This window comes from Meles meles, chromosome 10 (genome assembly GCF_922984935.1).
Source record: "Meles meles chromosome 10, mMelMel3.1 paternal haplotype, whole genome shotgun sequence".
Taxonomy (NCBI): Eukaryota; Metazoa; Chordata; class Mammalia; order Carnivora; family Mustelidae; genus Meles; species Meles meles.
Window position 1 is genome coordinate 36,079,226 of NC_060075.1, and position 20,775 is coordinate 36,100,000.

Here is a 20,775-nt window from a genome sequence, read left to right on the forward strand (position 1 = left end):
CTGTCAAATAACCAATTCAGAAATGGGTATTTCAACACAATTTTAAAAAAGGCTTTGATCTTTGAGGATTTCTTAATAAAGAGATCTAAAATTAAAATGGCAAAACAGCAATATCTATTAAATCTTATCCAGTGGGTACATGGATTCTACTGAATTAGTTTCCGTCATTTTTCATATGTTTTCAGCATTTCCTAACCTGAAAGTCACAAATCTTAAAAGGTGAAAACAAAGATGTTCTTATGACAATGGACACAGAAGCTATTCAGCAGATAATTCTAATTCTGATGTCTCTCTTGCTTTGTACCACACTAACTAATCTTCTGGCAATTGAGTATGACAGGTTAGGTAAAACACATCTGGGTGTAACAAAATACTTTATCCCAAATTCTTATAAATTCAAGACTAGGTCAAGAAAAAGCTTTGGGGGCTTTTCCTAAAACCAAAATTATAACATTATTAATTCGCCATTTTTTTAAATCCAAGAAAACAGCTAATGAAACCATGTTGATATACTAGGCCAAAATTTGGTATAAAAAACTAAGCACAGGGGCGCCTGGGTAGCTCAGTGGGTTAAAGCCTCTGCCTTCGGCTCAGGTCATGATCCCAGGGTCCTGAGATCTAGCCCTGCATCTGGGTCTCTTCTCAGCAGGGAGCCTGCTTTTCCCTCTCTCTGCCTTGCCTCTCTGCCTACTTGTGATCTCTGTCAAAGTAAAAAAAAAAAAAATCTTTAAAATTTAAAAAAAAAGCATACATAAGTTCTATAGGATCATGTAAACTGGACATTTCAAGAAAGTTAATAATGCTAATTTATGTCTGCCCTACAATGTACAGCTTTCAGAGAACTTCCAGCTGTATTAGTGCAGTTCACAGTAGAAACTGTAACTTGCATATTCTGTAGGGAAATGATACAGGTGTTAATTTGGCATAAGTCTTGACATGCCAGCTGAAAATGCTAACCTTTGGCATATTTAATTTAGTTAAAGAAGCCTCTCTCACGAGTCTTCAGTTAACTTGCTGAAATTGTTTAATATGCTAGTTGTATAAGTGATAGTTGAATATATGATTGTGAAATATAATCAATTTAGTTACACTTTTCTATGTACTTTAACTGAGAGATTAACAGTCAGCAGCTCTATGCTTCCACGTTTGAACATGTAAACCTAAATCTGAAATCAGATGATTAAAGAACCAGAGGTAGCAAAGGCTACATAAGAATGGCATCTGCTTATGGCACAGAGTAAACTCGGAGGCAAAAGTGCTATATTTAAAATAAATGATAGGAGGCAATTGCTGAACAACTTTTCAAAAAGGTGCAAGCATTTTTTTTTTTCTTTACAAACACACAGCCCAACAGCCTGGACTTCTGTGATACAGACCTCTACCACCACCCCCCATCCTGACGACCCCTGCAGGCAACCAACCACTGCTGTATCTGTGGAATGTGCTCTTTGAACTGTACAAAAGCCCTCAGCCTTTCCTGCATTCTGCAAACAAAAACTGCCAAGTGCAATTATTTCTCTGATTTTAACATAATACAAGTGTTACTTCTCCCCCTCCTTAACTTCCCTAGTGCAGGCATGATCTACAATGTCTACATTTATAAATGCGCAAAAAAGGGAATCATTTTTCCTAATCAAAATTAAATTTGTTTTAGAAGTATAACAGTCCAATGGAATGTAATATAAAATTCAACAGGCACCATATTCCCTTTTGTGTATATGTTTTAAGAATTCTATTTCTATAGACGGATTCGAGGATTGAATGGGATTAGTCCTTTTAATTATATGACTAGGATCTTCAGCTTGAAATCTTTCTTACAAAAAAAGACAAACACAATAGTTGTTTATATTCAATTCATTTACCAAAAAAACTCATTAGAGCTAATAAGAATATGTCCTTCCAAATGTGAATATCTTTTGATATTCAAAAGAAAATGAAAAGTAAAAGGCAAAATAAGTCCTAAGACAGAGCTGCGTAGATATTTAAACTCACCTACTAGTTAAAAGCTAGAATAGAGCATTCTTCTAACCTAGATCCAACATAAACTGCTTTTCTTCACTGAGTATGTCCTTGACATTATACATACCAGAGTATTTTTCTTTCTCAAAAAGATATTAAACCCAGTAGTGAAGAGTTAGTTCTAGTTTTCATTTATACATCAATGCTTCCAACTGTTAGTATGTATAAATGAATTATCAGTGGCATTACTCTGTGAAAATATTTGAAATTTTGTCCCTAAAATTAAGTTAAAAAGAGATAAGACACCATCATTTACTTTATACACAAAAAATAATTATCAAGTAGAACCAGACATTATAGGAGATGCTAAGAAAAGATAAGGCATATCTTTGTTCAAAAGAAGCTGACACTCAAGTTGAGGGAAACAAGACATAAATGCATAAAGCAATTAAAACACAAGAAGAATATATATGATATGTGTTTATTTCTTTTAATAAAAATTTATTCATTTCACGGTCTGTTTCACCAAAGTTTAGCCTCATACCTTTTTTAACTCACTGAGCCACCCAGGCGCCCCACTAGCCTCATACCTTTTTTTAGAACCTGGGTATCTTGGAGAGTTATAAAGTAAGGTGAAACCTAACTGGCTTAGAAACTGAACCATCTTACAGATAGGGATTTCCTTTTTTCTTCCTGCCAAATCTTTATCTTCTCTGTCATTCAAGTTACTTCATCTCACTGATGCCATAAAAGCCTTTCTTAGTGATTAGGTCATATAGTATTTTATTTTTTATTAATCTATGTATTTCATAAGTACTTATTAAATAATGACAGTGTCTACCAAAAGATAAAGACATGCTTTCAAGTCAGAGAAGTGAAGGTTCAAATCATGGTTCTGTCACTTAGTAACTGAACAAGCTACTTAACTTCGCTAAGTCCCAGGTACCGCTGCAAAATACACACAGGTGACATCAAGGAAACGCCATCAACAGCTGTGGAGGCTCAGAGCCTCCAAGGAGCTGTGTTTGGACTGGGTGTTAAATGACAGTAGGAGCTCATCTACCACACAAGCAGTGAAGCACTGTCTAAGGAGAACAGAACATGCAGAGAAACAAGGAACGCAAGATATCTGTAGGAATCCCTACACAGAGAGGAGTTCTTAAATATTTTAGGTTGTAGAAGGTCTTTGATGCTTGACTGTATGTATATTAATTTACTAGGATAAAGTCTATGAGAAAGGAAACATAATTACCAAGTTTGAAATCTTAGGATTATCCTGATCTTTTTTACTCTATGCATCCATTTCCGAGTCCCACAGAAGAAACAAAATGCACAAAAGCCACAAGACACAAAAAAAACTTGACGTCACCAATTAATAAAATTAGGCCAGAGTAAGTGAAGTAAGAAAGAAGAGTCAGAAATATGCTTAGTAGAAGAAGATGACGCTGGGTGAGAGGTAGGGAGGGGAGACATGGTCCAATCCTTGCAAGGGCTTGTACTCTGAAGGGCTCATTTGTAGTTTACCCTAAGTTCAAGGAAAAACAAATGTAAGATTTTAGTAAGGAAGCAGAAATCAGTTAATTTTTTATTTTTAAAGTTAAGTCTTGCTACCTAGTGAGTTAAGGGAAGAAAAGGCGTAGAGAATTGAGAAGAGTCATTGCAGTTGTCAAAGTAAAAGTTGTAGACTAGGGCTGTATCAGTGGGATGTGCAGAAAGAAAGAAATTTGCAATCAAATTTGGAGTCTAGCCTTCACAGACCCAGGAGAGTGAAGAAGAGAAGTGGGAGATGTCCAGGTGGCCTGATATTGGTGATCCAGTATCTAGACATAGGTAATGGAGTGTCTGACAGTGCTTGTTACTCACTAAAACAGAAAATATCATTAAGAGCATGTTTTTAATAGGTGAGACAGGAGATGATAAGGAGATTGATCTTATTATTATTTTTTAATTCAAGTTAGTTAACATATAGTGTAGTATTGGTTTCAGGAGTAGAATATAGTGATTCATCCCTTACAATGAGCTTAATTTTAGATAGATTCCTATAGGACATTTAAGTAGAGATATCAAGGAAGTACTTCCAAATGTAGATCTCAAACTCAGAGGAGAATCAGAAGCTAGAAATACAAAAGCAGGAGTCCCAACACTAAGCTTAAAGATTTCAGGATAAGTGAACTCACCTAGAATGATGTACATACAGAGTAACTAGATGAAGAGAGAACATAGGAAAAAACCTAAACTTAAGTGGTGGGTAAAGAAAGGACTCACAAAGGAGACTTAGCAGGAAGAGTAAGTGAGAGAAGATGACAGGAGAATAGAGGATACAGGAGGAAGCCGTCGGCAGTGTTAAAATTTCAAGGGAAATAACAGATTAAAACTGTCCTACAGATTTATCAACAATATCATTGAAGGGGGCGCCTGGGTGACTCAGTCCTTAGGCATCTACCTTTGGCTCAGGTCATGATTCTGGGGTCCTGGGATGGAGCCCTGCATTGGGATCCCTGCTCAGTGGGAAGCCTACTTCTCCCTCTCCCAATCCCCCTGCTTGTATTCCCTCTCTCGTTGTATCTCTCTGCGTCAAATAAATAAAGGAAATCTTTTTAAAAATATATCATTGAAGGACTTCTAGTTTAGCCTATCAGTAAACATATACAATTACATCCATTCCTTCCCAAAATAATATATAATGGCAATACTAGAATAACAATTTATGAAATCGTGACCAAGCTCACGAAGAGGTGGAAAGCACTACAGCATCCCAACACATCTTTGTATGTACTACCACATGGTCTAGCACAGATCCTCAATGAAAGCTGGTCAAGGAATCAATTAGTACCTTATTCAATCATTCAATCCCATCTTGTACATCAGGAAACTTGTCCAGAAGTCAAAAAAAAAAAAAAAAAGTTGAAGAGAAATCACAGAGAAGTTATACCTTAGAAAAAGTTCTCAACACTGATGACACCATCCCTATCTCCCTCAGGGTAGACTTACACTAACAGTGCTTTTATTGCTACATTTTTAAAAAGCTAAACAAGAACCCACCATAATACCTGATAGCTTTTTTGATTTGCACTTTTTTTTTAACTAAAAAGAACTATTTTTGGCTCACTTAATAAAGATCATTTTCTTCAAGTGCAGCCTTAAAGGATGTTAAGTGCTCAGCCATTAAAATTCATATTAATTTCAACATAGTCTTCCAAAAACAATGCACCTCAATGTAGAAGGCTAACAGTCACTTTGTAGTGCAGGGTAAAGAGACACTGTCCTTTTCTGAAAAAGAACATTAAAAGCAATTTACTCTCCAAATATTTATTGAATGAGGACTGTATACCAGCACCACTCTGGGCACTGGGGACACAGGGTTGAAGAAATACTGCATGGAAATAATGAGAGTGGGAAATGCCTTAGACACTGATTCTTAAAATCTAGTGGAAAACAAAAATTACTCTTTCCAGGTATTTGAATTTAAAAAGCATATACATCAGCATTCAACTCTATAATGAAACTCCTGAGAAAATGTATTTTTTTAAACCACCTAAATTCATGATCTATGTAGATATAAATTCAAATATAACTTGATTTGAAATAATAACTGACAAATTCAAATTCAGATGACTTTAACCATAAGAAAATATTCATAAAAATAGGAATGCAATAAAAATGTTATTTTAAAACTGTGCAAGAAAACCAAAATTATCTTTTGCACTAGCATGCTAGTAAGCAGTTAAGTAGAAAAAAATTTGAAAAATTAAGAAACTGGCAAAAATTGAGTTCTTAGATAAAATTTACGCGTACAATTTTATTCTGAAAAAATAAACATGGCATTTTTGAATTAAAGTTTGGTTTGTTAATTCAAAACACATTTGTTAGTGAAAACAGTGCTGATGTCCATGATGGACAAGAGGGATGACTAAAAGAGATTCTGTATAGCACTATGCATTTCTCATCTTAAGAGAAAAACTAGGGGTCGACTAGATCAAGACTAATTAAGGATTATGCAAAAAACTGTCATGAGAGAAATGAAAATTATTTTTTAAAAAAGTAATGGCAACAAATAAACTGATTTGTTTCCTTTCTTTGAGACAAGTGTTGACCCACCTCACTTTAATCTAAATTAAAGGTCTTGTAATCTACTAAAAACCATAAAAATACATGTTATTTTCATAAATCTCAACAGGAACAATAAAGCAAAATTTGGGCTCCACATCACCATTTTGCTCAGGATCAAATCTTCAGTAAGAATGTCACAAATGTGTAAATCTATTAATCAAATTATATAAACTTTTCAAATTATATAAACTGCCTAAACTATCCCAGTATATTTGCAGCTGGGTAATTAAAAACCAAGATCAAATGGATGCAGTGACTCCATTACGCAAGAAAAATAGAACTCTATTAAAGAAAGAAGTTTCAAAGACTGAAGGAAGCTACCTTTAAATGGATGGTGGGAGAATTTACATGAATTGCATGGACATTAGAATGAGCATTTTATAGCAATATAATCATGAGTAATTTTAACAGTGACAACAGTAACAGAAGCTTTATTTAATCTATATGCCAGGTAATGGGAAGCATGTTTCATCTCTCCCCACTAATATTTCCCCAAATTCTAGGATATTAAGTTTTATGTAATGCCTTTTAAATAAGCAACATTTATTCTCTGTACTTGAGGAGTATGATTTATAATAAAACCAAAATTACCATTTCACAGTATAACCCCATTAGAGAGAAATATTGCAGTTTATTGAAAAAATAAATATATGGCATTATAAAACTCAGACATGCTATGTCAAGTTATAACCTTAGCAAAACTGTCAAGCATGTCATAAAGAGATACATACAGATATATTCACTATAGTACTGTTCCAAATGGTACAAAATGAAAAACAAAATGTTCATCTACCAAGGAAAGGATTTTAAAGCAAGCATGCTTTATTTAAACCATGGAATGTTATAAAGCGGTTAAAGCTAATTAACTATTACCCACCAAAACAGCAAAAATGGAAAAAGATCACCTCAGTGTTGGCAAGACATGGAGCAACTCAAACTCCCATACAATGATGGTGAGAAGGTAAACTGTGACAACTATTTCAGAAGATCGCTCAAAGTGTCTGCTAATGTTGACGCTATGATACAGGTAACCTATGATGCAAACACTAGATTGACATTACGATGCAGACAGCCTCGTAGACAAAAACTCTAGAAAACTCTACTCCTAACTATAGAGAGGCACATTATATATCAAGGGCATGCTCACAAATCTTCAGAGGAGTATTATGCCTAACAGATAAAAACAAGGAAACAATGTGAATGTCCCAAAATAAAATGGAAATAAACGATGGCATATTCATGTAATGGAATACTAGACAGCACTCAGGATAGATACTTAGAAGAACACAATAATATGGAGGAAGCTCATATGCCTAATATGAAAAACAGAAGACAGACACAGAAGACTATATGCTAGATTGTTCCATTTATATAAAGTTCAAAAACCGACAGAACTCATCTATGTTGTGCAAGGTTAGGATAAAGTTTCCCTGATGGAGGATAGGTAACCTTACAGAACCAGTAACATGCTACTTCTTGAGCTGGGTACTAGTTACACAGATGCATTCATTCTGTGAAAACACATCAAGATATAATTTATGGGCCACCTGGGTGGCTCAGTGGGTTAAGCCTCTGCCTCAGCTCAGGTCATGATCTCAGGGTCCTGGGATCAAGCCCCACATCAGGCTCTCTGCTTGGCAGGGAGCCTGCTTCCCCTCTCTCTCTCTGCCTGCCTCTCACCTACTTGTGATCTCTGTCTGTCAAATAAATAAATAAAATATTTTTTAAAAAAGATATAATTTATGATTTTTCATCATATAACCACAAAAATCATAAATGTACTATGTGAGTGTGTGTCAATAAAAGCTTACTAAAAATACTAAAAAATCAAACCTGTGTATATCAACATGGGTAGATCCCCTAAATATAATTTTGAAGGAAAAAAATTTCTCAGAAGGGCAGACTTGATATGATGCCAGTTGCATAAATTTTAAAATCACCAAAAAACCACAAAGTTTGGGGCATCTGGTTGGCTCAGTTGATTAAGTAGATGAATCTTGATTTCAGCTCATGTCATGATCTCAGAGTTGTGACATAGAGCCTGATGTCCAGATCCGCACTCAGTGTGGAGTCTGCTTGAGATTCTCTCTCTCCCCAACCCCTCTCCCGCCTTTTTCTCAAAATAAAAATTAAAAACAAAACAAAACACCTTAACGAAAAAGAAAACAAAAGTGTAAGAATCGAGATAAACACCTTCAGTGTAGTATCTTTAGACAAAGAAAAAGGATGAAAGCACATAGCTTTTACTATATTTGTGGTATTGCATTTCTTAAAAACAGTGAAACCTGAAGAAATTATAATAAGATATTAACATGTCAAATTTGGGTATTTAGGTGCCTACTCTGTTATTTTATGAACATCTACAATATCTTAAGACTTTTTTTTTTTTAATGGATTTGGTTGCAGATAGCTTTCTTTTTTTTTAAGATTTTATTTATTTGTGTATTTATTTGACAGACAGAGATCACAAGTAGGCAGAGAGGCAGGCAGAGAGAGAGGAAGGGAAGCAGGCTCCCCGGCGAGCAGAGAGCCCACTGTGGGGCTCCATCCCAGGACCCTGAGATCATGACCTGAGCCAAAGCCAGAGGCTTAACCCACTGAGCCACCCAGGCACTCCTACAATATCTTAAAAATCTTAAAGAAAGTTATCACTTTGGATTCTGGGAGAATACTTAAAATATGTTTTAGAGAAAAGCATTCTTAACAAATTTGCTCATTAACAAATATTTTCATATAGCTTGAGTTATCTGAGATGGCTGATGGATGTTTACTTAAGGTAAAGATATTAAGTCTTAGTAAATGTAATGCCTTTTGGAAAACCTAAAATATGGGCCATGTATAGAAAAAATGGTATACTCTGATTTGCCAAAAGAGAACTTCAGTCTTTTAAGTTGTTCTATAATAAAATCATTAAACATTTAAGAACGTCCAGGAGAAATGACCTTTAGATAAACCTATCTGTGGAGAACATACACCTTCAAACTATTCTTTGATACCTGATTCAAGAGCAATTTGTTGCTCCTTTACGTTGTTCCACAGGGCTAGAATCAAAATGGGGCACATAAGGAATAGTGGTTGCATGGATAGAATTGTCAACTCTACAAAACTAGATCACCAATAGGCCCACTAAAAGAAATTATTCATTCCAGGAATCCTGAGGCCCTTGTCCCAGATATGATTTTGCATCATTAACTTGGAAGTGGATTCAATGTGTAACTAACGGATCTTTCAAAAGAATTCGGAGGCTACCCACCACTTTGGGGTTAACAACAAGTTTTGCCTTCACCACTTTTTCTTTAAAATATGAAGAGGTATAGGAAAAATAAGTTTTAACTAGTTTTTTGCCTTTTAAAAAAATAATAATCACTTCAAAACAATTACTCAGGCTTCCATGCCTGATGGATTTCACTTCTGCCTATTTAAGCATTCTGTTCTTTGTCACGACCCTTCTTTCAGTGTCAGAGAGCAGTCAATTAGTTAAAATTTAAGGTAGTTATTCAGAAGTCACAAGACACAGATTCAGGTAACCTATTAAGGCAAGATATATGAGCTACTTTCTTAAGATATTAAGAGTTGCTTTTACTAAAAAGTCTGTATTATTGTAAGAGAACATGGAGAGTTAATACTTTATTTTATTGAATTTCTACTCTAGAAAGATTCAGATCAGTTATGGAGACAGTTGCACAAAGCTGCCCCAAGAAACAGGTGTTTTGTTATTTAGTGAAAACTAAATCATAGCAAATATCAATTTTTCAGAAAGACTCAACTTCCACCTTGCATTTTTTTGTCTTGTTAAAACTGACATGTCTCTTCTTGGCATTAATAAGTTATTTTATTTCCCATATTCCCATACATCTTCTCAAACTGACCAATGCACATTTTTTGAACTCCAATCAAAATGTACTAATACATCATTCTCTGAATTACACATTGAATGAGATTTAAAAAAAGAATTCTGCTGTCTGCTGGGAATTTATGAAGGAAACATATTCCTTTTATCTTCTCTTAAAACTTTATAAACATTCTAGGTACATTAATATAAAGTTATAGAAATACTAGGGCACGAAGAAATAATAAGTCTTTAAATATTTCCATGTGGTAACAGAATGCATATTTCCTAAATTCCAAAACTCTATCCTTTCCAGAAGAATTCTATGCTTCAGAAATTAACAAGTGAAATAAATGACTACATATTGCACATTGCTCTATATAGAGATAGAGATATATAGATGGATATGGAGAGAGAAAGAGAAACAGAGATAAATATATATATATACATATATATATAAACACACACATATAAACATATACATACATATAAACACATATACACATTTATTTATACACACACACTATATATAGAAAATAAGTAAGAGAGAGACCACTACCATTAACTAAGTACCTCCTATGTACAGGTATTTTTTGTGTTTGGTGATTTAATCTTTATCTAACCCTATAAATTATTGTTTTTTTCCCTCGCATACCAAACTTACCCAAGATCAACATTAAAAAATTACATGACAGAACAAACATTTGAACCCAGGTCTGTCAAATGCAAAAATGGGACTCTTTCCTACACGGTATGCTTAAAATAAGTTTTAGATTTTAAGTATTGCTTTGTGTCTCTTTAACATAAAAAAAAAAAAGTCTTTCTGGCACTCTGAAGAAACATAGCTGGTTTCTGAAACAAAATCTGATTTTATTCCCAAAATTTCAATATGGCAAAGGAAAAGTTGCTACAAAGATAATTCTTAGTTGAATATGTTCAAAATGTAATTCCTTGGTAATCTGGGTTTTGGCCAAGACAAATCAAAATCATAGATATATTACAAATGCCAAGTTTTCAGAGAAACAAAAAAAATGCAATAGCAACAGATGCATTCTCCCTAGACATTTGTGTTGAGCCTAGCTATATCCAGAATCTGAAGAAAAGGGGGATTTTTCTATTTCATTTTTATGAATAATAAATTCTTGGTTTCTGTTAATGTCAACCAGTTAAATAAGATTATATTCACTCCTTAGAAAATTAAACAATAGAATATACTGAGAGAGAAAGGAGAAAGTAGAAAGGAAAAGGGAAGAGGGGAAGAAAGAAGTAGGAAAGAAAAATTAAAAAGGGACTAGGAAGAAGTCTCTATCTGGTATTTTTAAACTGAATCTGTATTTGAAAATTTGTATTCAAAAAAGGAATACAAAGAGCATCTGTGTTTTCCATTTCTTTTACAACATACTAATGTTAAAATTAACAAATTAAAGTCCCACTTAAGTAAGAAAGCATTTCTGAGGATGAGAGACCACTGCATAAAATGCATTAAATTTAAGGGAAGAAGCCATGAATGATTCAATAAAGATGAGTATTTCATTATTACAGAATGAGGTTGGGGTATATTACTGAAAAAAATATCTATTTTTAAAATCAAAACAGAAATGTCTACCTTAAAATAAAGACAAGTTTATGCTACATAAATAAATTGTCACAAAATGTTACTAAATATATTCAAGTATGGAAGGCTGACTTTATGGACATTAGCACTTCCCCCAAATAAAATACACTGCTTTGTGAGATCACAAAATATTGATTTTAAATTGTATCTTTTTAACTTTGAATATTCAGAGTCCATAGATCAAATCTAAAGTTATCTCACCTTTTCTCAGAATTCTAATTAACAGAATCACTGAGACTGCTTTTTAATCTTTTAAATTATATCAGATTTGCAAAAAATGTTATTTTTTTAGAGCAGTTTTATATTTACAGAGAAGTGTAGCAGAAAGCACAGAGTTCCCATATACATTCTCTTCCCTATCTCCAGAATACATAAAGTTTCTACTATTATTAACATTTTGCATTAATGTGGTACATTTTCTACAACTGATGAACTCATATTAAAGCACTGTTATTACCTAACATACAGAGTTTACATTAGGGTTCACTGTTAGCGTTATACAGCTCTTTGGATTTTTAATGTCATGTATCTACGCTTACATTACTATACAGAACAGTTTCGCTACTCTAAAGACCCACCTATTCAAAAAATAAGTAAGTAAAAATTAAAAACCCCACCTATTCATCAGTCCCTCCCCTCAACCCTGGAAACCACAGATCTTTTCTCAGTCTCCATAGTTTTGCCTTTTCCAGAAAGTCATATAGTTGGAATCATTCACTCAGTAACATTCACTTATGTTTCCTCCATGTCTTTTTGTGGCTTAATAGGTCATTTCTCTTTATCACTGAAGAGTCCATTGAATGTATATATCACAGCCAGTTTATTCATTCACCAATGGAAGGACAACATACTGGTTGCTTCCAAGTTAGGTAATTAGGGATAAAGCTTCTATAAACATTCTCCTGCAAATTTTCATGTGGACATAAGTTTTCAACTCATTTGGGTAATTACCGAGTACTGCAATAGCCAGACTGCATGGTAATATGCATGTATGCATGTCTGGCTTCCTAATAATCCGCCAAACTGTTTTCCAATGTGGCTTTATCACTTTGCCTTCCTGGCAACCATGAGTGAGAGTGCTGGATGCTCCACATCCTTGATAGCACTTGGTACTGTCAGTGTTTTGGATCTTAGCCATTCTAATGGGTATGCAGTGGTATCTCATTGTTTTAATTCGCAATTCCCTAATGAAATAAATACTGAGCATCTTTTCATATGCTTATTTGCCATCTCTATGTCTTCTTTCATTAATTATTTAAAGCTCTTTTCACTTTTTAGCTGAATTATGTGCTTTCTTATTGTTGAGTTCTTTGTATATTTTAGATACAAGTCTTTTATCAGACATGGGTTTTATTAAATATATTCTCCCAGTCTGTGACTTGTCTTTTCATTCTCTTAGCGGTGTTTTCCTTAGACTGTAAGTTTTTCATTTCAATGAAGTCCAATTTTTCATTTTTTTCTTTCATGAATTGTGCTTTGACCATTTTATCTAAAAAGTCATCTCAAAGCCCAATGCCACTTAGATTTTCTTCTATGTTATCTTCCAACAGTTTTATAATGTTTCATTTTACAGTTAGCCCCATGACATACTCTGAATTTATTTTTGTGTGTTAAGGTTTGAGTCTAGATTTTTTTGCATATGAATGTCTAATTGTTCCAGTACCACTTTTGAAAGAACTGTCCTTTCTCCAATGAATTGCCTTTGTAACTGTCAAACATCAGTTGGTTATACTTGTGAGGTCTATAACTGGGTTCTCTTTTACATTCCAATGATCTGTCTATTCTTTCATCAATATCATACCATCTTGCTTACTGTAGCTTTATACAAAGTCTTGAAGTCAGGGAGCGTAGCCCTTTACCTTTCCTCTTCTTCAATATTATATTGGTGATTTATGGTCTTTGGTCTTTTCATACAAACTTAAGAATCAGTTTATCAATATTTACAAAGTAACTTGTTGGGATTTTATTGGGATTATATTGAATACATAGATCAAGAAAGGAAGACATGACATTATAACCATATATTGTGTATATTTTTCCAGGGACATGGAATATCTCCCCATTTATTTTGAGCTTTGATTTTTTTTAATCCGAATTTTTGTAGTTTTCCTAACACACACACACACACACACACATACAATTAGATTTGTACTTGGGTTTCTGCTTTGGTGGTGCTAATATAATGGTACTGTATTCTTTTTTTTTTTTTTTTTTTTAAAGATTCATTTATTTGACAGATAGAGACCACAAGCAGGCAGAGAGGCAGGCAGAGAGAGAGAGAGAGAGAGAGGAGGAAGCAGGCTCCCCGCCAAGCAGAGAGCCCGATGCGGGGCTCGATCCCAGGACCCTGAGATCATGACCTGAGCTGAAGGCAGAGGCTTTAACCCGCTGAGCCACCCAGGCGCCCCTGGTACTGTATTCTTAATTTCAAATCCCAGTTGTTCATTGCTGGTACATAGGAAAGCAATTGACTTGTATATTAATCCTGTTTTCTGCAACCTTGTTAAAATGGTTTATTGGGTACAGGAGGGTTTTTTTGGTTGATTCTTTGAGATTTTTTACATTGACAATCATGTTATCTGCAAACTTACAGTTGTATTTCTTCCTTCCCAATCTGTATTGCCTTTTATTTCCTTTTCTATCTTACTACCTTAGCTAGGACTTCCAGTATAATATTAAGTATATTCCAGTATAATATTAAATAGGAATGGTAAGGACTCCTTGCCTCGTACCTGATCTTAGTAGAGACACACCTAGCTTTTCATTAATGGCTTTTCATAGCATAAATACCCATGCAACCACCAGCCTAGTGAAAAAACAGAACGTAGCTGACACACCAGAAGCTCCAAGAAACCACCCTAGTTTCTAGTACCTACCTAGAATATAACTATTATCTATAATTTTGTTGTAATAACTTTTTGCATCCTACACACTATACTCTAGTTCTGGAACTTTATAAAGAGGAACTCATACATACATGTTTAGGTTTTTTTACTCAACATTATGTTTACGGAATTCAACCATGTTACTGTTGCTATACTTTATCTATTTTCATTGCTGTAGAGTAGAGGATCACAGAAGTTTTCTGTAAACAATATTTTCCAATCCTTCATCAACCTCAAACTTCTAAATGAGAATTCACTACTCACTCATCAAATTTAAATAACTTTTTAAAAATTTTGCAATACTTTTCAATAACAAATACTAAAGTTATAAATGAGGAGCTAATGTGTCATGTCAGTGAAAGGAATAATAATGTTTGTAGTGTTTCTCCAAGGCATGGCTATCAAGTTCAATGATAGAAAAATTTATCTAAGACCATAAAGAAAAAATTCTTTTTTTATACATGGATTCTGCTAAATTAAAAAATCCTAACACAATTATAGACTATCAGGAAAGGCCACAGTGTTTCAAGGCTCTATCAGATATCCTAAACAAAAGATTAAATGTGAACCTACATATTTTGAAGATTTCTTACTGCAGACTACTTTGACAACTTCTTCAGATGCTATATCAATAAGAGTATCACATTCAAGACCTATACAAATTCATGTTTCAATTTTTAAGGTAATTGGGGTGGGGAAACATATAATCTGGTTGTACCCAACTCTAATAAATATTGATTTTCATGCTTCAGACTTTTAAAAATCAAAACAATACTCTTTCACTGATTCTTTCACTGAAGAGTGAGAAGGGTTATCAACTGGTAAGCAAAGGTCAGATTTCTGGCAGTTAAGCCATTATGTAACATATCAAGTGCCTTATCACAAGGATGATGCACTAAATAACCTTTCAGATAAAAGTTGTGATTGCCAAGAAATTTCTTCCAAATAATTTTCCCAAAACAAGTATTGTCTTTGATTATCAATCTTTCTCCCAATTTCTAAACCACAACTGAATTCTGTCTTTCTTTATAATCACAAAAACACATCTTTTAAAAAAGTTCTTCCTAACAAGATAGGGAATCAGTCTTTCCAGGACACTGAGCTGACAAAATTTATATATTTTTATAGTGGATTATGGATACAAATTCATTCCAATTCAGTTTCACTATGTGAAGTGAAAAAAAAGGACTTAATGTCTCTTTTACTGGAAGGTGGATTTAAATAGATATATTAAGATAGTCTTATTCTCAGATATAAAGAAATATAAAAGAAAAAGAACTAAAGTTTAGAGCAAAAAGGGATTATGATGGCACAATTGCAGATATTAAATCAAAGGAAGTTACCTTCTTTTCATCAGAATACTCTCAAAATTCTTACCAGTTCTCTGCCAGAAGATAAAATTAAAAATAATCCATTTTGCATTAAATATTATTATTGCAAAGCATTACCTTAAGTTACTATTTAGAAAATGTTAACACAAATAGGAATTTAAAGTTACCAAGCAAAACACCTGTACATTTTGTAAAGGAAAAAATCCAAATATTTTTATTACATATTTCTCTCCTAATACCTGAAGAGCCAACAAAAACTGAGGGATGGAAAATAGAGAGTACAGATGACTTACATTTGGAGGGTTAGACTTTAATTCTCTCTCCCAGGATTGAGGAGTCTTATTCTTTGTGCTTACAATGCTCCTTTCTCCAGGGTATTCTTCTATTTCCAGAATAGGTCAGGACAAAGCTTCAACAGACTTCTATTATTTGTTTGATCTAGGGGGAAATTATACTTTTAATCAATTATTACAAAATGCATCAAACTTTTTCTTACTGTGCTGGTGAGGGGGCTTCTCATTATTTTCTGTTGAATCTGATGTGAACAGAGAAAATAGGAATTGCCATTGTTGAATATTATAATAAATAAATCAAGTACTTTAAATTAACACCACTAAAAGAAACCCACATCTATCTTCTTTTTCATTTTTATGGCTAAGCAGCATAGCAAGAGAAAATTAATATTCAAAATCCAAATGACTACAAAAGCCTACTCAAATGTATTTTTAAAAGACTTTAACATAATTTTGCAAATCCATGAGTTCGAATGGACTGGCAGAGATGATTAGGTATCAAATATTTTTACTCATTCATTTTAATGTCTTAGAGCTAAAGAATTACAGGATGATTAGAAAAGTGTAAAGGAAAATCCATTTTTAAAAATTTTAATGGAATAATAAAAAAAGATGATTTCAAGAGCATGAGAGACTGGAAACAGATAGTAGATGATCTGTAGGCAGGGCAAGAGATCTGGAGTGAAAATTTTAAAGATGGGACAAAGGTTAGAAACTGCTATTTAAACAAAGCATGTTGATCAAATTAAAGTGTATAACATGCGTACATCCTAAATCCCGTTTCACGTTAATTCTCTAGCAAATCTGTAAGATGTAAAAATATAACACTTACAACCCTTAATAAGGATACAGAAATGTGACGTGTGGTTATCTGCCCTTTGGTGGTATGAACATTCATAATTTTAAGAGAATTAATTGTATTCTACAAACGTTATCAAATTATAGTTTTCTAATAATGGATATTTTCTGCCTCATTAAAATGAAATATTAAGATAAATGTCTTCAACTGTACCACACCCTAGACCACACTCTCTTGCCTTATCTTAAAGTCATTCATATTGCTCTCCATTTAATAATAAATTAGAATGTAGGGGGAGCTTTTGGAAAAGAGTTGTAAATAAAATATAGATTTGGGGGGGAAATGTGTCTTTTAAAGCCAGTTTTTGCTTAGATATATAAGAGTATTACACTTGTGATTTTTATTACAAAAAGATAAATGTGACGGGATTGTAGTAAGGTCCATCGATATCTATACCAGAACAGGCAACCACAAAACCAGGTATGTATAGACAGAAGAGTACCTCTTTCAGACATCAATATGGTCACAAACTGATACTTGTGTGATCACTTTTGTTTTTAAACATTGTAAAGGATACTTGTAATCATTTACTTGGCATACCTCAAAATTATTTCAAGGTGAAACAAAAACAGGAATTAGGCTCCCCAAAATCAAGGATTTGAGGAAGAAAACAGTCAAAACAAGATTAGGATTACAGAAAACCCCGTTTTCTTTTCAAAAGATTCACTTAATCTTGGTCTAATTTAACAGTCTTACTACTCAAATTTATAAATGCACACTTTTTGTACGAGTATCTCCATATGGCTTTTCAAACATAGGTAGTTCCACTTTTGTTTCTAGAACACAGAAATGATTTTGCTGTATTTTGGATCAGTGAAGATCAATGTGCATTCCTTTAGGGAAGCCTTTTGAACTGACAAAAGGATGAATGATTGACATCAGTAACAAATACTTTTTGTTGTTTTGGACTGACATGTCATTTATAGCAATACCTTATGCTAATTAATGCTACACATATCTACCAGATGTGTCAGAGAAATATGCCAGACCCTTCACAGAATATAGCTTGAGTGTGGCTAAAATTACATTATACATATGGAAATATATCTCTTTGTGATACAGAACTAATCTCTCTCTCTCTCTCTCTCACACACACACACAAATACACGTGTACACATACACAGAACACATTTTCCATGATAGAGAAAATCCCACTTAAACACACAGTTAGCTATACCTTGTCTTTTTCATTGGTGAATTTTTTTTTTTAACAAAAAAGCAAACTCTACCTTACAAAGTTCAAAAACACTCTAAAGTTAACCTTAAAAAAGACAGGACATAATGAATAAATTCCAAGTTGTGGCCCTTACAAACTACACTATCAACAAGACACTTTACCACATTATACTGAAATCCTGTTCTCAGAGTTTCTCAGTCACACTGGTAGATCATTAACAATGAGAACCATGTACTAATCATCTTCATTTCTCCATTCCCTAGGACATAATTTGGCATACAGTAAGTACTAATTTTTGTGTTTTTTTTTTAAATAAAGAGTTAAGTTCTATAAGGTCATCAAAATTATATATAGCATTTTGTCAGTAAATTCAGTACAAGGACGGAATTATGAATGTTGGGAACCAAAACCTTAGTCATTAAATCATTTAAACTGGTAATGAACTCATCTCAGTGTCTGGCATATAGCTAGCACTCAATAAACATAAACTATAATCAAGGTGAGCATTCCTCCTTGATTACCTGGGATAGATAAGGTTCATATGTACTAAAATTACTCATAGTTACCCTTTCCCTTCTTATACGTATCCCAGTTTAGATGACAACTGTATATATTCACTAAAATATAACACTAACTGATACTAAAAGTATCATTAATTTATTATTCATTCATCATTTGATTTTTTTTTATCAACAAATTTTTGTTTTTCTTTTTTTTCATGATGTTATTATGTGACAAAAATATTTTGTTGGGAATAGAATAAACAAAATTCCATTCTTTTCACATTAACAAATTCACACAGATGGTCAAAGGTTTACTAAATCTTCACATCCCAGAAGTTAAACATCTTATAATCAGCATAGGAATCACCTCCAAATCCTGACCAAATCCAAATGTGAATTTCTTAATTCTTGGGTTTGCTGAACTTCTCACATTCACTCAGCTTATTTTTCACATCTTCCTTCTTAAAACTCTCCCTTTGGCTTACATGACACCCTTCTTTCTGGATGGATTCCTCTCCTACTTCTCAGACCTTTTTCTAGTGTCTGCCAGTCCTATTCTTACAGCTACCTCCTCAATGTCACTTTTCCCAAGACTTCATTCTACTCCTTTTCTGTTCTGTTCTTAACAGGCACTCGACTTCCAGCATTAACCTCTACTTGTTGGCAGTGATTCCCAAACACATATATCCAGTCCACACCTTTCTCCTGACCCTCAGATGAACAGTTCCTACTGAATGTTCAGTCTCCTTCCTCCAGTCTTAACTCCCTCTAACCCACACTCCACAACACAACCTAAGTGTTTTTCTTTTTGTTTGGTTTCTGAAATGTAAACCTGGTAAAATTCTTTCTCGCCCAGGAAACAACCAACAGTTAAGGAGGGAATGAAGAATGAAGTCCGGTGGAGGATTTACAGGCAACAGAAGGCAAGGGGGGTATATCCAAGCCTACTAGAATGACAGGGAATCTATTCCTGCTATCTCATTTGTAATCTAAGCATGTCTCATTTTTTAAAAGTTATTACATGCACTGGTTAGGTTTCAAGGCAAATTATTACTAGGAATAATAATATGGTAGACAAATACATCATGAGGATCAAAAAATATCACTCACAAAAGAGCAATCAAGTTCTCTTAAATATTCAATGATTCTATAAAGTCTCTTCCACTTCTATAATGATAGTCCTTTTTCCAACTCTCCAATGACAATTTCAAATTCATCACCCTTGCATCCATCAAGTATCTTCAAACACCTCTCCCACCATTAGTCTTTGCAGAATACACCCAACCTGACAAAGTTTTCCAAATACATGTTTTCATAGAATACCAAAAATTAAAACTATAAAGCAGCCAGGTGCAAGATGAAATAAAGTTGTAGGGTTCTGGAGTAAAGCCTCTAAAGAGGTGGTGTTTAACCCCGCTCAGGTGACTGTACTCGCCACTTCATTTGTTGTATAAGAATGCAGGCTTAGTCTGACCAAATATGAATTTTCAAGAGAGGCTGGAAAGGCCTCTCTTTCAACCCTCAGTGGGTTGAACCACGAAGGTGTGTGTGTGAGAGAGACAGAGACAGAGACAGACATAGAAGATATAATTTTTAAGATCTGACAAGATTCATATTTTTTTAAAATGGTAAATATTAATAAATAATATTTGCCAGCTCTGTAAGGGTGATGGACCATCCATTTTTGACCTCAGGGTCAAACTGAACAGCTAGACTATGACCTAAAAGCCATATATAACATGTTTTCTTAAAAGAGTAGTCTCTGCTCTGACCAACCAGTAAAAAAATCTTCTTGTATATTATCCATGTACATGGTAAGAAATGCTTGCTATTTAATTTCATTATCTAAAACAGCCTGTGAGTGCAATTTTCCATTCTCTCTTTGACTCAGCTCTTTATACTCTGCTGCCTCTTAAACATCTTCACTTGAATATTCTGGTTCTGACCCTTCTTCAAATTAATAATGGCTTATAGATCTTCAGAATTATGTCTCAAACCTTCTCTTTACTCAAGAGTACTCAAGTTTTCTTAAATAGATACCAAAAGACGTCTCTATAAAGCATTCTAAAAACAATGTCCCTTCCACCTCTATAATGATAGTCCTCTTTCTGTTTCTCCAATGACAATTTCAAATTCATAGCCCTCACATCCACAAATATCTTCAAACACCTCTCCAACCATTAATACTTGGGGAATATACCATATCTGACAAGG

General features: G+C 33.8%; 1 protein-coding gene across 7 annotated transcripts in view; it reads right to left on the reverse strand.

The window, feature by feature from the left end:
* FOXP2 (forkhead box P2) overlaps positions 1–20,775 on the reverse strand; it is a 572,651-nt gene that overhangs the window by 486,083 nt on the left and 65,793 nt on the right. For 5 of the 7 annotated variants that reach the window (XM_046021114.1, XM_046021113.1, XM_046021112.1 and 2 more), the window contains exon 2: positions 16,023–16,167. The exons of the other annotated variants lie outside the window; for them this stretch is intronic. The gene's annotated coding sequence lies outside the window, so the exon portion shown is untranslated. The remainder of the gene's footprint in view (positions 1–16,022; positions 16,168–20,775) is intronic. 7 annotated transcript variants of the gene reach the window in all.